The following is a 13,878-nucleotide window of genomic DNA, read 5'->3' on the forward strand; positions in this document are numbered from 1 at the left end:
AGTGCAAATCCACCGCAGATTGAATCTGAAATAAAGGTTGCAACCCCCATACCAGCCAAAACTACTTCATTTCATAAAGCTCTATCAAATGTATAATTTTTAAAAAGTTGCTTAATTCTGTTATTTCCTCCTAGATTACCCCCCCCTTAATTTTACTTTTTCACCAACATCATTCATATAAAGTCCCATCTGCTTAAAATTCTTCTTTTTCAACAGGATGAGATTCTCCTGTGTAACAAACAGTAAAAAAAAATAGTGTTATCCTCTGAAACTCAGCCTGCGGAGAAGGAGATATTTCAAGTAGCCAGGACTGAAGCATGGGTCCGTGAAGGCAAGTTTTAGCCTCTCTCAATCTTTTTCCTTTATTAATTTGCTGTGGTTCATTTTGGGGGAAGCCCACTACCCACCCTCCCCCTGAAAAATAAGCATGTTCTGCTTTGGATGTGTTACAATGAAGCATTTCAATGTACTTTTGAATACACCGTCACCACAAGTGGCTGTGTGTGTAAAGTCAAGAAAATAGCCAGACTTTGTTAATACCAAGAGCAGGTCAAATAAAGGACACCATGCACCTTTCCAGCAGCACCTTTCTTCAGCAGTCTGAACACAGAAAGAGCCAACATTATTTGGCTAACAATTTCTCCTCCAGCTTTGACCCAGATCCACTGGCACTAGTGGCTGCTGTAGGTGTCCTGAATCAGCAATGCTGCTACACTCTTGGTCCTTCAAGCTGTGATTTTCACCTCTCTCTCTCTCTCTCTCTCCTTTCTGTGAAATAGCAATTCTTCAAACAGCCTTGACCTACCACCATGTTTGCTTCAGCAGGGACAGGTAGGGAAAGGGTTAAGTAAGTCTGAGAACAGTGATCTCCTCCCCTTCTCACGCCCTCACACCCCAAATAAAGATCTCTATTAGCTCTAACTGGGGCAGAAGTTTGTTTGTGGGAGGATCAGGAGGACATTAAACAAAGGAAATCCCAAGTTCAGAATTGTCAGAGATGGACAGCAAACAAAACAACAAAACAGATAAGAAACAAAAATTCCAACCCCACAAACCATCAGAAGGAAATCAGAAAGAGGATAAAAAGAGATTACCTTGTCCTTAAATAAACCTATCTACAAGTTTCCAAAGAGAGAGAGAGAAAATCCCCAAAACCAATTCTTTTCTTGTGTCAACAGCTTCCTGTTCTTCAGATTCATCTGTGCATCCTGTAACCCTTGTGAACATATCATGTAAATCCCTCTTTTTTTTTTTCCTTGGTGAAAGCTTATTAAACTTAGGCAGAGGCATCTAACACATTGTGAGCCAACACGCCAGCTGGTTATACTTAAACAACTGTTTCATTTTGGCACATTATATTCAGAGTGGGAGATATACAGTATCTGTATTATTAATGCAATGTAATCTTGCAATTCCTGGCCTGGCTCTCTCCACCCCCCCCCCCTTTCTTTTTAAAATCTCAAATTCCCTAGCTTGTTTCAAATGGCTCTTTAGACCTTCACCCAAGGTTCTTTGTAGGGCATAGTAAGAATGTGCCTCCAACATGGTTAAAGCATATCACTTTCTCTTCTTGATGCTAATGATTAGTTTTTTTCCCCCCTCTCCGGGGTAGATTAACATATACATCCTGAAATTCATTATATTGACATTGATGATATGTGATATACAGTGGGTCTTGTTCATGTGAGGCCTGATTTTACAGAAATACATAGCAACAGCTGCTCCCATTGACTTCAGTGAGAGCTGCAGGTGCTTGCTTAGCTGTTCTGAGAATAGGAGCCACCTTGTATTGGATACATTGAGCATGATCCTGAGAGGGACTAAGCTCCTGCACCATTCCTGTAGTTCAAACAGGAGTTAATTCAGGGAAGTCCTATGGCCTGTGTTGTACAGGAGGTCAGACTAGATGATCTCAGTGGTCCCTTTTTAACAGGAGGAAGGATAGTGCTATAGATAAGGAACAAGACTGAAAAGAGAAACCTGAGTTCTATTACCAGCACTGGGCAAGTCACTGAGCCTTTATGCCTCAGTTCCGCGATGGTATTATTATCCTCATTTTACACATCACATAGGAGCAATCTGAGGCTTAACTAATGAATGTTCAGTGCATGGTGAGATCCTGGGAAGATGGTTATGTAGAAGTTCACAATACAATTTATTTGTACTGGGCCATATCATAACAATTGTTTGCAAACAAAGTGATGCCATAGTTTGGGCCTTCATTATTTTAATTTGCAGTCAAACTGAATAAATTCTGCACTGAACCAAATTAAGATTTTTCACGCATTTACCCCAGATGAAATATTCTCCTGGGGAAATTTTGTGGCTTCCTTCTAACCCCATATCTTTTTAGATTCCAAGGCCCGAAGAGCCCATTGTGATCATCTAGTCTGACCACCTGTGTATCACGGGCCATAGAACCGCCCCAAAATAATCTTTACTATCTCTTAGAAAAACACTGAGTCTTGGTTTGAAAATTGGCAGTAATGGAGAATCCATCACAGCCATTGGTAAACTGTTCCAATGGTTAATTATGCCACTATTAAAAATGTTACGCCTTGTTTCCAGTCTGAATTTGTCTAGCTTCAACTTCTAGTCATTGGATCACGTTACATCTTTCTATGCTAGGTTGAAGAATCCATTATTAAATATTTGTTCCCAACATAGGTACTTATAGTCTATAATCAAATCACCCCTTAACCCTCTTTGTTTAGCTACATAGATTGAGTTCCTTGAGTCTATCACTATAGAGCAGGTTGTCTAATACTTTAATCACTTTCACGGTTCTTCTCTGAACCCTCTTCATTTTTTGTAGTGAAATATGCATGGGGCATGGGTGCAGGGGAAATCACAAAATGTTTCTCACTAATATCTTTTTGTTTTGTAAACACAAACTATAAAAAGAAAAATAGGAAAATCACTTGTGTTATCTATACAGGGATATGGAGTCCAGATTAGACAACCTTGATTGTTGGCCACTGAATTTCTAAGAGAAACAATAGGACAACTCACATAGTACTGTTCTTTTCCTCCTGTTAATCATCATCATCTCCTCTGTAGAGATCTACCTACACCAAAAGATTGCTGCCTTTTTGTCCAGGCTAAAATATTTTGGCCTCTCTATTTTTTTTAATCAATTGGTCCAGAATATTTTGCCCTATTATACGCTGCAGGGCAGCTTCTGATCTCATTTACCCTTTTGTAAAGCTGGAGTAGCCAGGGCCGGCTCCAGGCACCAGCCGAACCAGCTCGTGCTTGGGGGTGGCAGATTCTACGGGGTGGCATTCTGACCAATCCTAGGGTGGCACAGCCACTTTTTTGGGGGGGGGGGGGTTCGCCCATCCAGCCGCCCTATAGGGGGCGGCGGCATGCTCTGTCTGCCCCAGCCGGTGGTAAGCGCCCTGCTGAAGCCCTGGCCACCTTTCTCCCTCCCCATCCCCTCCACTAGGGCACGTCTGCAGTGCAGGGAGTCCCCCTGCAGCCTGGCTCCGGCCGCCCCACAGGGTTCCCCCCCGCCGGCTTTGCCACTCCGGCCACGCCGCAGGTTGTTTTTTGTTTTGTTTTGCTCCCCTGCTTTGCTGCTCCGGATTTTTTTATTTTGCTTTGCCGTTCTGGCTGCCCCCCCCCCTTTTTTTTTTTGCTTGGGGTGGCAAAAAAGCCAGAGCCGGCCCTGGGAGTAGCTTCCTTGGTTTCAGCTGAGTCACTCCAGATTTACACAAATAAACAGAGCAGGATCTAGCTCTCTACCTAATGTGAGCTATTTGAATTCACTACTGCATTTTAATTGGTACAGTAGGCTTGATGGCTACCCCACTCCATAATGAAAATGAATTGAATTATATTCTGCGTGGAACATAAGGGAAGAATCTTCCATGGGCAGGTGCAGCCACTTCACCAACTCTGCCTTTGGTACAACGTATGCGAGCCTGCTTTTCAGAGCGGCTGGACAATCTCAGTTCATCATCACTGCCCATTATTATGACATAAGCTTATTCAATATAATAATGGGTAACTTGAAAGACCTTTAAATATGCTCTGCATGATAATTTTATTAGCTTTATGCATACAGCCTTGGAAATTTGATTACTGGTGTGGAAAAAAATATATAAATACAAATTATAAAACAATTACACTCAGAGGAGATGAAGGCAATATTTGGCTATTCCAGTAGAATAGCCTGTGGTCACCTATTCTATAATTTGTGATCTTTTCAGAAATTTAGCTATCTGGCTCTAGGGTTCAAAAAATCTGACACTATCTATAAGTAAGTATTGAAGGCAGAGGTTATAGCCCCAAACAGCTGGCATAAGATCCCAGTTCCACTAATCCAGACACACACAGTTTTAAGAAACTTTTGATCTCTTATCTCAATAAGCCTTCATTATAAACTCAACTGACATGGTGACTGCTCAGTGTTGCCATTTAGCATTGAGCATCCTGCCTTACATTGTCTGTATTGAAGTAGAACATGTTGAAATAAGATTGTAGAGCTACCATCCCCCTTAGGGCCCTCAAAAGAACAAGATGTGCAACATGCAATGCTATCCCAGTAAACAAAAAGTAGATACATTAGTGCCCACCCATCCAAATTCTCACATTTAGCACAGTGAGTTTGTCAGCTCCAGAATGTTCTAAAAACACTGTTTTCTCAAAGATCACCAATGCAATAAATACATATATATGTATAACCTGAAGCACATGATTTTAGAGGAGTCCTTGGAAGTGGGAAGCCTGCTTACTATGAAATTGGTTTGGACTGGGAAGGCAACACAACATCCACATTTGCAGTTTGCTAATGATGAGAGTAAAAAAAGTAAAAATAAAAATAACTGTAAGCACTGCTCATTTCCCTCCCATCAGAATAAAACCAGCAGAGTATTCCTTGATCTCACACACTTCTAATCAAATTTGCCTATTTTATGCAAAGGAAAGAGAGTGATATTATAAACACACCTGGAATCCTAAATCCTTTGGTTTTATGCATGATTCTACTTGATATACATTTTAAAGAGATAATAGTAAGACTGTAGCTAACCCATCCATTCTGCATGGCTCTTGCCACCTATCACCTGTAATTTACATAATAGGGCATGTAATTTAAGATGCAGCTGAGCACTTGCTCCTCCCCACCTTCATTCTCAGTGTGACACAGTTTACTAGTCAGGTCGGGAATTTATCAGTCTTGACAAATTGTCTTACCAAGGGAGCAAAATAAAATCTGAAGCATGAGTGTTTTGCTTAATATTACAGACTAGCACACAGATTCATGTAAAACTCGTGTATTCGTTTTTTTGCAGTGTGATTATTAACGATAGAAAAACATAATGAGTCTGAGCAAAGATGAAACTTCTCTATAGTTAAGGCTGTGATGCTGTAGTTCCTTTACCAAATGAAGAATTTTTTTCGGAGGCATTAACGTCCTGATTCAAAGCCCGTTTAAGTCAATGGAAGTGGATTCTCTCACAGCAGTCTGCTGAGTGCCCAAGAACAGGTGTTCAACTAGATCTGCGACAGGGAGAGAGGGAATGGTTGATGTTTAAACCAAATTGGTAAACAAGCCCGAAAGTTAATAGTTGACACATTCAGGTGACTTTAAGAAAATGGGGCTAGTATATAGCTATGCCTGAGGATTTCTGTACTTTCTCCTTTCCACCCTCATTAAGAACAGACTTTTATACTCAACTTACTTACCCTGAACTAAAGATTCCAAGCTATGTGTAACTTGTGGTTAAAGCAAAAACCAGGAAGCTAGGACTCCTGAGTTCTGGTCCTAGCTTTGTCACTCATTCACTATGTGAATCTATACAAGTCACTTACCTCTTGTCTCAATTTCCACTGTATGCAGCACAGATGCAATAAAATTCACCTGTCTCACCCAGATGTTGTGAAACTGGCTTGGTCAATATTTATAAAGTACATTCACTGGGACAGCAGGAAGATGCTACAGAAAGCCAAAGTATTCATTGTAAATTATTATTATGACAACAAATCAAATTCCCTCAAAGAAAACTAAGGTCAACAGGAAAAGATTAAGGTCTAATCCTCGCTAGAGGAGCATTATGTTCTGATGTGCTCTTCTGGCATAAGGTAAAGTACCCTGATTTGTACCTGCTCAGGGCATTGAATCAGTCATGGATTCCAGAGGTGCAGGGAAGCCCTGACCATGCCTTCAATGCCAGTTGCAAGGAGGGTCACATAGAAGCCACTACACTGGATCTATGTTATAGAGGATGTTCTGAGGTTATATACACCAGGATTAGGGCCTCTTTGCACTTGCAAAACAGTGGAAAGTAGGCCCAGTGCTGTCAAGATTGGGGCATGAAGCTTAATGAGGCCAGCACTGAACAAAAGCAAGAGGACCTAAAACTGTGTTTCAGGAGAATGGTGGTAGTACTGAAAAAATAAGTTATATCCATGAATCAGGGACAGGTGGGAGAGGAAATATTGCTAGGAAAAAGATACTGGATGCCCACTGCAGATCTCAAGGTTTGGCTCAGCACATCTACTGAACAAAAGAAGTCTCCGAAACAGTATAGGACCTTTAATGGGTAGAGATTGTAAAACTGTTAATGATGAAGAAAAGGCAGAAGTGTTTAATGAACATCTCTCTTCTGGATTTGGAAATATGCAGGATGATGTGCATGTATCACATGCGGAAGATGAAACATTTTCCAGTCCATTAGTAATTAAAGAAGATGTTAGACAACATTTAATAAGAATAAATATTTTAAAATCAGGAGGCCTGGATAACCAGCATGCGAGAGTCCCAAGAAGAGTTGGATGAGGAGATCTCTGGCCTTCTGATGTTCTAATAATAAATGTTGGAATATTGGGAAAATTATGGAAGACTGAAAGAATGCTAGCATTGTTGTGTCAATATTTAAAAAGGGCAAGGGAAATAACACATAACTATACGCTGATTAACCTGACATCAGTCCCGGGGCAAAACAACAGAAAAGCTAATATGGAATTAAAATGACAAAATTAAAAAATATGATTGATATAATTAATGCCAGTCAACATGGTTTTGTGGGAAGTATGTCTTTTCAAACAAGCCTGATTTCATTATTTGACAAGATTACAAGTTTGGTTGATAAAGTTAACAGCATAGATGTCATATACTTAGACTTTTGTATGGTATTTGACTTATTACAGCACATTTTGACTAAAAAAATAAGCAATTTACAATATCCAAAGCATACATAAAATGGATTAATAATTGGCTACCTGACAGTTCCCAAAATGCATTTGTCAATGGGACATTATCATTGAATGGGAGTGTTTCTAGTGGGGTTCCACAGGGATTGGTATTAGACCCAATGCTATTCAACATTTTCTGGAAGTAAATATAAAATCACGGCTGATAAAATTTACAGATGACACGGAGATAGTCAGAGTGGTAAATAACTAACAGGACATGGCAGCTGTACAGAGTGATCTGGATTGCTTGATAAAATAGCTTATTCAGATGAAATGTGTTTTAATACAGTCAAATGCAAAGTCATACATCTCACTTAATCATTTCTGTGCCTTTGCAGGGGCCTCAGGCATGAGGGTCCCTCCTATCTGCTGTCTGTGGCACATAATATAGTCTAGTCTCCTGTGGGCTGCAATACTTTGGGCTGATTTCAGTTATTGGGTTAAGCATGAGGGTGAGGTTGGTGTCCTGTGATGTATGGGAGGTCAGACCAGATGATCTGGTGGTCCCTTCTGGTCTTACATTCGATAAGAAAAAAGGAATATAGAATGAGAGGGACTGTATCCTGAAAAGCAGAGACTCTGAAAAGGATTTTAGGGTCACATTGGACAAACAACTGAATGTGAGCTCCCAGGACAATGCTGTGGCAGAAAATAACTTAGATGTCTAAAAAGGGGAGTTGCAAATATGAGTAGGAAGATGATTTCACCTCTCTGTATGTCACTTGTGAGATGGATACTGGAATATTGCATGTAGTTCTGGTGTCCACATGTTTAAAAGGATGTTGAGAAATAGGGGAGGGTGCAGAAAAAGAGTCACAAAAATTATTGGGGAGCTGAAGAAACTGCCTCATTGTGAGAGACGTATGCTAAACACATGTAACTATTTATAAAAAAAGATCCCCGGGTGACTTGGTTAGTGTGTAAGTACCTTCACAAGGAGAATGGCATAACCGGTGCCAATAGCTAGCAGCTGGAGACAGACAAATTCAACATTAGATAGTAGGCACAAATTTTTAACAGTGAAGGAAATTAACCATTGGAAAAACTACTAAGGGGAGTGGTGGATTATCCATCTCTTGATGTCTTCAGATCAAGATTGGGTGCTTTTCTGGAAGAAATACTTTAGCCAAACACCAGTTATGCTTTAGTCAAACCCAGGCTATTGGTCTCAATACAGGGGTAACTGAGTACAATTGAATGTCCTGTGATATGCAGGAGGTCAAACTAGATGATCTTCCTTTCTGGTCTTACGCTCTGAATCACTGGCTGTTACCTTTATCAGCCATTGAAGTTTGCAGATTCTGGGCATTTATTTCCTAAAGAAAGAGGAAATGTGCAAACTCCACATTTAGCTGCTATAGAGAATCATTTGCAGATTTAATAGCAGACTTACTCTCTCCATATCAAATACCGTAGGGATGAAAACAACCGGACATAGATAAGACTGCTGAAAATTAAAATATTGTGTTGCTATTACAGGAAGATGTCAAGAAATATATTCTGATTTTTATGAATCAGAATATTTGCTTGAACCATATAACTCCTCTTAGCATTAATGGGAACTAGCAGCAAAGTCCCATGCATCAATACGAGAATATACCCCCTTATTATTTCCAAATGCAAGATCAGTATAGGATTGCACCTAGTAGACTGTACTATGCTAATAAAGTTATAGTCAAAGACAGACTAATACCAGCTTGGGTTCTCTATTTTTTTTTTTTGAAGCCAAGTCTGTTTATAATCATTCACATTTGCACTAAAATTCACAGCCCTTGGAAGAGTTTGTATTCGCTGACAGCTCAAGGCATTTGGTTTTGACTCTGAATAGCTGAAAGAGGATGTATTGGCACTCATTGTTTGATGCTGTAAATAAAAATTCAAGTCGGGGAGCAGGGGAAATCTTTCTTCTGTACTCTTTTTTGTGCTTTCCACCGCACATTGTAACATATATCCTGTCAAAATATTATAGCACCTAACTGAAGCCTGCAGAAAATATGAGCTAGTTCCTACTTATGGGTTGGGGGTGGGAGGGTTGCCTCAAATCTCTAGGAGTCTCCAGAGAAATCTAGACAAATCCATAAAAGCTTTGGTTGAGTCGTTTTGTCATTTAATTATATACTGTAATGAAGAACCAAGGCTGTATCAGTAGAAAACTTATGCCAAGCTGCTTTCTTTTTATTTATTTAGTTGCAAAAATATAACCCTGCATAGCAAACTAGCCTGGTGACACACAAAAGAAAAATGAAGCAAGCTTCCAGATCCCCTTTCATCCGGAAAGTCAACACAGTCCAAAATCCTGGTATGTAAGTCAATTCTCTCAGCCAAAGTAATTAGCAGCAAAAAGCACTCTCTGGCAGTTCTAGGAGGACAGGAAAACAAGATGCCAGCAATTTGGAAGAAACTTCCTCTGGTTTGCTAGCACTATGGAGGGTGAAATGGTTTATATTAAATAAAGTGCTGCTTTGTCCAAAATGATACTTAAACAGAACAGAGCTGCCTTTAAAAAAAAAGTTTGAAATAGTTTGGTTAATTTCTATTTTAATAATTGTTCAGTGTGTATGTGCGCACCCACATGCTTCAGGGTTGTGGCCTACGATCAAGAGCAGACCTGCTGAAATACCATGACGGGATTTCCCAAGGTTCAGTTCTTCTTGTGCTAGATTTTGAGTGACAGTTTCAGAAGTCAGTGGAAGTTACTTTTATCCTGTTCCAAGAAGAGATGGACCACTGGTGTTCCTGACCTGATGGGAAAGGGAGTCCTATAAGAAATCTTCAGCCTATTCTAGCAAGATTCCCAGGCAAATTTTGCAAGCCTAAGAGATTAGGAAAGTTTACTTACAATTTAGATAATCTTCCAAACACTTGGGTGCTTATCTAAACCAAATCTATTACTATGGGGGGATTTAACCTTTTGGTAGCAACAGCAACTAATGCTATCAACATCAATATAAACAGTTGATACAAGTGCGTCCATGCTACAGAGCCGCAGTGATTTAGTTAGAATGTTTTTTAAACCAATTTAGTTAAATCAGTGCACAAACAGTGCAAGGACTTTAGAGACTGACAAGCAGAGAAAATTTGGGATTATCCTCCCCATACCTTTCTACAATATGCACTTTCAATACATAATATAGTAGGATGTTCTACTACATAGCTATCATGTAAAAATATAACCCCCCAGAGGGAATTTACTTACTGAGGTAAGACTGTACTAACTGGGTTATGAGGGTAAAGTGCACAGAGGTTGGGAAAAAAACCCAATCCCAATTAGGACCAAAGACCAGGCCTTCACTGCTTGGGCTGCTATTCCAGCTATAGCAGGAATGGTTAGCACAGAATGGTATGTCCACTGGATCCATGTAACTGCATATCCACTGACACCTGCCCTCCTGCCATGGTACCACCTATGTGTAGCCAGTGCGGAAATGCCCTTCACAGCACATAGATGACCAACTGTTACGTGCAAGCTGCACTACCGCAATACAAAGCTTAGATAGGTGGAGGATATTGCATGGACACGCCACACCCGGGTGAATTTCATTTTAAGTGATGAAAACAGTAGCTTGGACATATAACCTTCACTCAGTGCTTTTGTCTCTTTTTATTTTCTCAGTGAATAAGGAGATCCCTTTTCCCAGCCTCTTCAGAACCCTTCCCCTCCACATGTACCAAGTAAGAAAAACAGCAAGAAAATTCTTAGTGCTGTGATGGGAAGAGCTTTTGGGTCCTTTTAAAAATAATTTCACAACCAGTCCATTAGACCATTAACAAATAGTAAACTGCACATAGCTTTTAACATTTAACAGCAAAAATAACAGGAATTGCCAAGTAGTTTCTACCTAGAAGCAAGAAAATGTTAATTTTATTAGCAGGTAGATTCTGCTAATGAAACACATTCAAAACATTAACATGCCAGTATGTTAGCATCATTTGCACAGCTCAATAAGAGTTAATGAGAACAATAATTATTTGAGTGCAAGTTGCTTTGGGCTTTATTAATCCTCTTATTTTTTGAGCTTCTTTGTTTTGGACACCCTAGAATGGTAAACTAACTATATGGCCTAGTAATTGAATTTCTCTTATTACACAAACATGCCATAAAGTGTTTGCCATGCAGGCAGGACTTGTACTAAATTTGGTTTTCTCTGAACCATTCAAACTCGTTTAGTGACTAGGAGCCAGATTCTGATAACAGTCACACTAGTATAAACCTGATGTAACTCCACCGATTTATACAGTTACTCCACATTTACAGGAGGTCTGAGCAACTGAGATCAGAATTTGGGCCAAAGACTGCATATTCAAGCAGAATGGAGGTTTGTAGCAGGCATGAATTAATTAGAAAAAAAAATCACATTAATGCCTGATCTTAATAATAAACTGGTACTGTATTAACATTTTGGTCATTAAACCTGCTTAATTAAATTTAATTGAGCTCTCCCATTATTATGGCTACTGCAAACTAAATAACCACATGTCATCTTGTCCCCTCCTCCTCAGACACCCCCCACCAGAGAAAAAAAGAGCTTCTTTTAGTGCAAGTCAAAGTTTGCAGGCAACCTCTTGTATCAGCAGTGAGCTTAATGAACTCATAGAATAAAGTCATTACAATCAGATGGAAAATATCGCTCAGGTCACCTAGTCTAACCTCTCAAACCTACTGCAAGTGCAGGACTGTGCCCTTTAGTATATTCTCCAGTGCTTTGTCATGACCACTTTTCAATTATTTAAAGTTATGGAGCTTCCCAACTCCCAGTGATATGCAAATCCTAATTTAGGATCAAATTCTAGGAAAAGGGCTGGAAATATGAAACAGATTAACATTACAAATATTTATTGTCCCAGTTTCTAAGATTTGGTTGGCTGGCTCCTTTTGGTCATGTGTATGTAACCGAATTATTTTGCATTTCTGTAGAACCTTCCAACCTAGAACTCAGTATTATGGCAAAAATCTCAAAAGGGCTTAAGTGATTTAGGAGTCTAAGTCTTATTTTCAAAACATAGGGCCACATGTTCAAATGTTCACATGTGCCTAAAGATGCAGATTTTTTAAATCAGCGAGAGTTATGTGCCTAGGCACTATTAAAAAGTCACACTAGGCACCTATATGGATCTTTAGGTGCCTGAATACTTTTGAAAATATGTCCTAAATCAGTTTTGAAAATGAGACTTAGACTCCTAAGCTTTTTAGGTGCTTTTGAAATTTTTTACCTATGTCTAATTATTAATACTGGTTGAAATTTTTCCATTTAACTATTTTACAATGAAAAAGTAATTTTTTTCCCACAAAAAGTGTCTGCTTTCCATTGAGCATTTTGATTTTGTCAGAAAACCCTAACACACCCAAAAAACCAAAACATTTTCAGATTTCAAATAAAAACTGCATATTTTTGATTCAGGTATGCCAGCACAGTACCCCTAATCATTGTGGTATGGTGGGGAGGGATAGCTCAGTGGTTTGAGCATTGGCCTGCTAAACCCAGAGTTGTGAGCTCAACCCTTGAGGGGTCATTTAGGGACCTCAGACAAAAAAATAGTTGGGGATTGTTCCTGCTTTGATCAGAGAGACCTCCTGAGGTCCCTTCTAACCCTGATAGTCATTCTCCTCTATGAGTTGGGATCCCCACTTAGACTTGGTGTCCTATGATGCACTGCTCCATGGTGCTCTGCCTGCCCTCAGTAAGAGAGGAGTGTGATATTTCACTCCATATTCTTTATGAAAATATGCTTATGAAATGAATGACATAACTGAGATGTACTTTATGCAAGATGGGTCTTGTAAGGTATCATCGGAAAGGTTATAATTTACTAAATGTGATTATCCAATGTGTATGCCTGTATCATTTATGTATCTGAAGTTAGGAATATTGACTATGTATCTGTATTTCAACTATGCTACTTTGGGTGACACACTGCTAACACTTCAGGTACAACAATGAAAAAGCCAGACAGGGCAGATGGCCCATCAGTGAGGACAATGGACTTGAAAAGGCTTGGCCTTCCTGCGGATGCTCCATACTGTCACTGACTCATGGACCCTGTGATCCTACTGAGTCAGGTGGTCTTGTCACCTGATACTAAATATTACCTGGGACTTCTTGTAACTTTCCACTGGAATAGAAGGGGGGTCAAGGTTGGGAAACAAAGGATTCACATCCTATGTAAATCCTATTTAAGGGTGGAGAAGAAAGAAAACAGGACCCCTCCTTTCCATGGACTGTTTGCCAAAGAAGAAAGACTGCTAATGCCACCTGAAGGGGGGGAGGGGAGGAGTCCAGACTGAGACAGGGATCCAGTCTGAAAAGGAATATAACTGGAACTCTGAACCACATAAACGTTGCAACCTGCCTAAAATAACATTTAGAGTGAGAATTTACATTTTGTAACCTGTTTCTTAAGTATATTGAGCTTAGCTGGTATATTTTGCTTTATTTGGTCAGTAATCTGCTTTGTTCTATCCATCTCTTATATTCCCTTAAAATTCGTCTTTTGTAGTTTATAAACATATTGCTTGTTTATAATATAAGCCAATTTATGTAATTTCTGACTGGGGGAGGGGTGGGCAAGAAGTTATGCATATCTCCCTCCACATTGAGGGAGGGGGAGAATTTCATAAAACCTTTGGGTTTGTACCCCTTAAGAGGATTGAAAACCAGATTGTTGGAGCAAGCCGCTAAG

At 39.7% G+C, this 13,878-nt stretch overlaps 2 long non-coding RNA genes across 5 annotated transcripts in view; one reads left to right on the plus strand and one right to left on the minus strand.

Annotated features, from left to right (window-relative positions):
- LOC120406607 overlaps positions 1–10,895 on the plus strand; it is a 41,228-nt gene extending 30,333 nt beyond the window's left edge. Inside the window, exons 2-3 of the long non-coding RNA XR_005599406.1 lie at positions 9,388–9,499; positions 10,814–10,895. This is a non-coding gene — a long non-coding RNA (uncharacterized LOC120406607). The remainder of the gene's footprint in view (positions 1–9,387; positions 9,500–10,813) is intronic.
- The window catches only part of LOC120406602, a 186,259-nt gene that overhangs the window by 40,438 nt on the left and 131,943 nt on the right, over positions 1–13,878 (minus strand). Inside the window, exon 3 of one of the 4 annotated variants that reach the window (XR_005599399.1) lies at positions 5,264–5,505. The exons of the other annotated variants lie outside the window; for them this stretch is intronic. This is a non-coding gene — a long non-coding RNA (uncharacterized LOC120406602). Of the gene's footprint in view, positions 1–5,263; positions 5,506–13,878 lie in introns of those variants that run through there. 4 annotated transcript variants of the gene reach the window in all.

This window comes from Mauremys reevesii, linkage group 5 (assembly GCF_016161935.1).
Source record: "Mauremys reevesii isolate NIE-2019 linkage group 5, ASM1616193v1, whole genome shotgun sequence".
NCBI classification, from domain to species: Eukaryota; Metazoa; Chordata; order Testudines; family Geoemydidae; genus Mauremys; species Mauremys reevesii.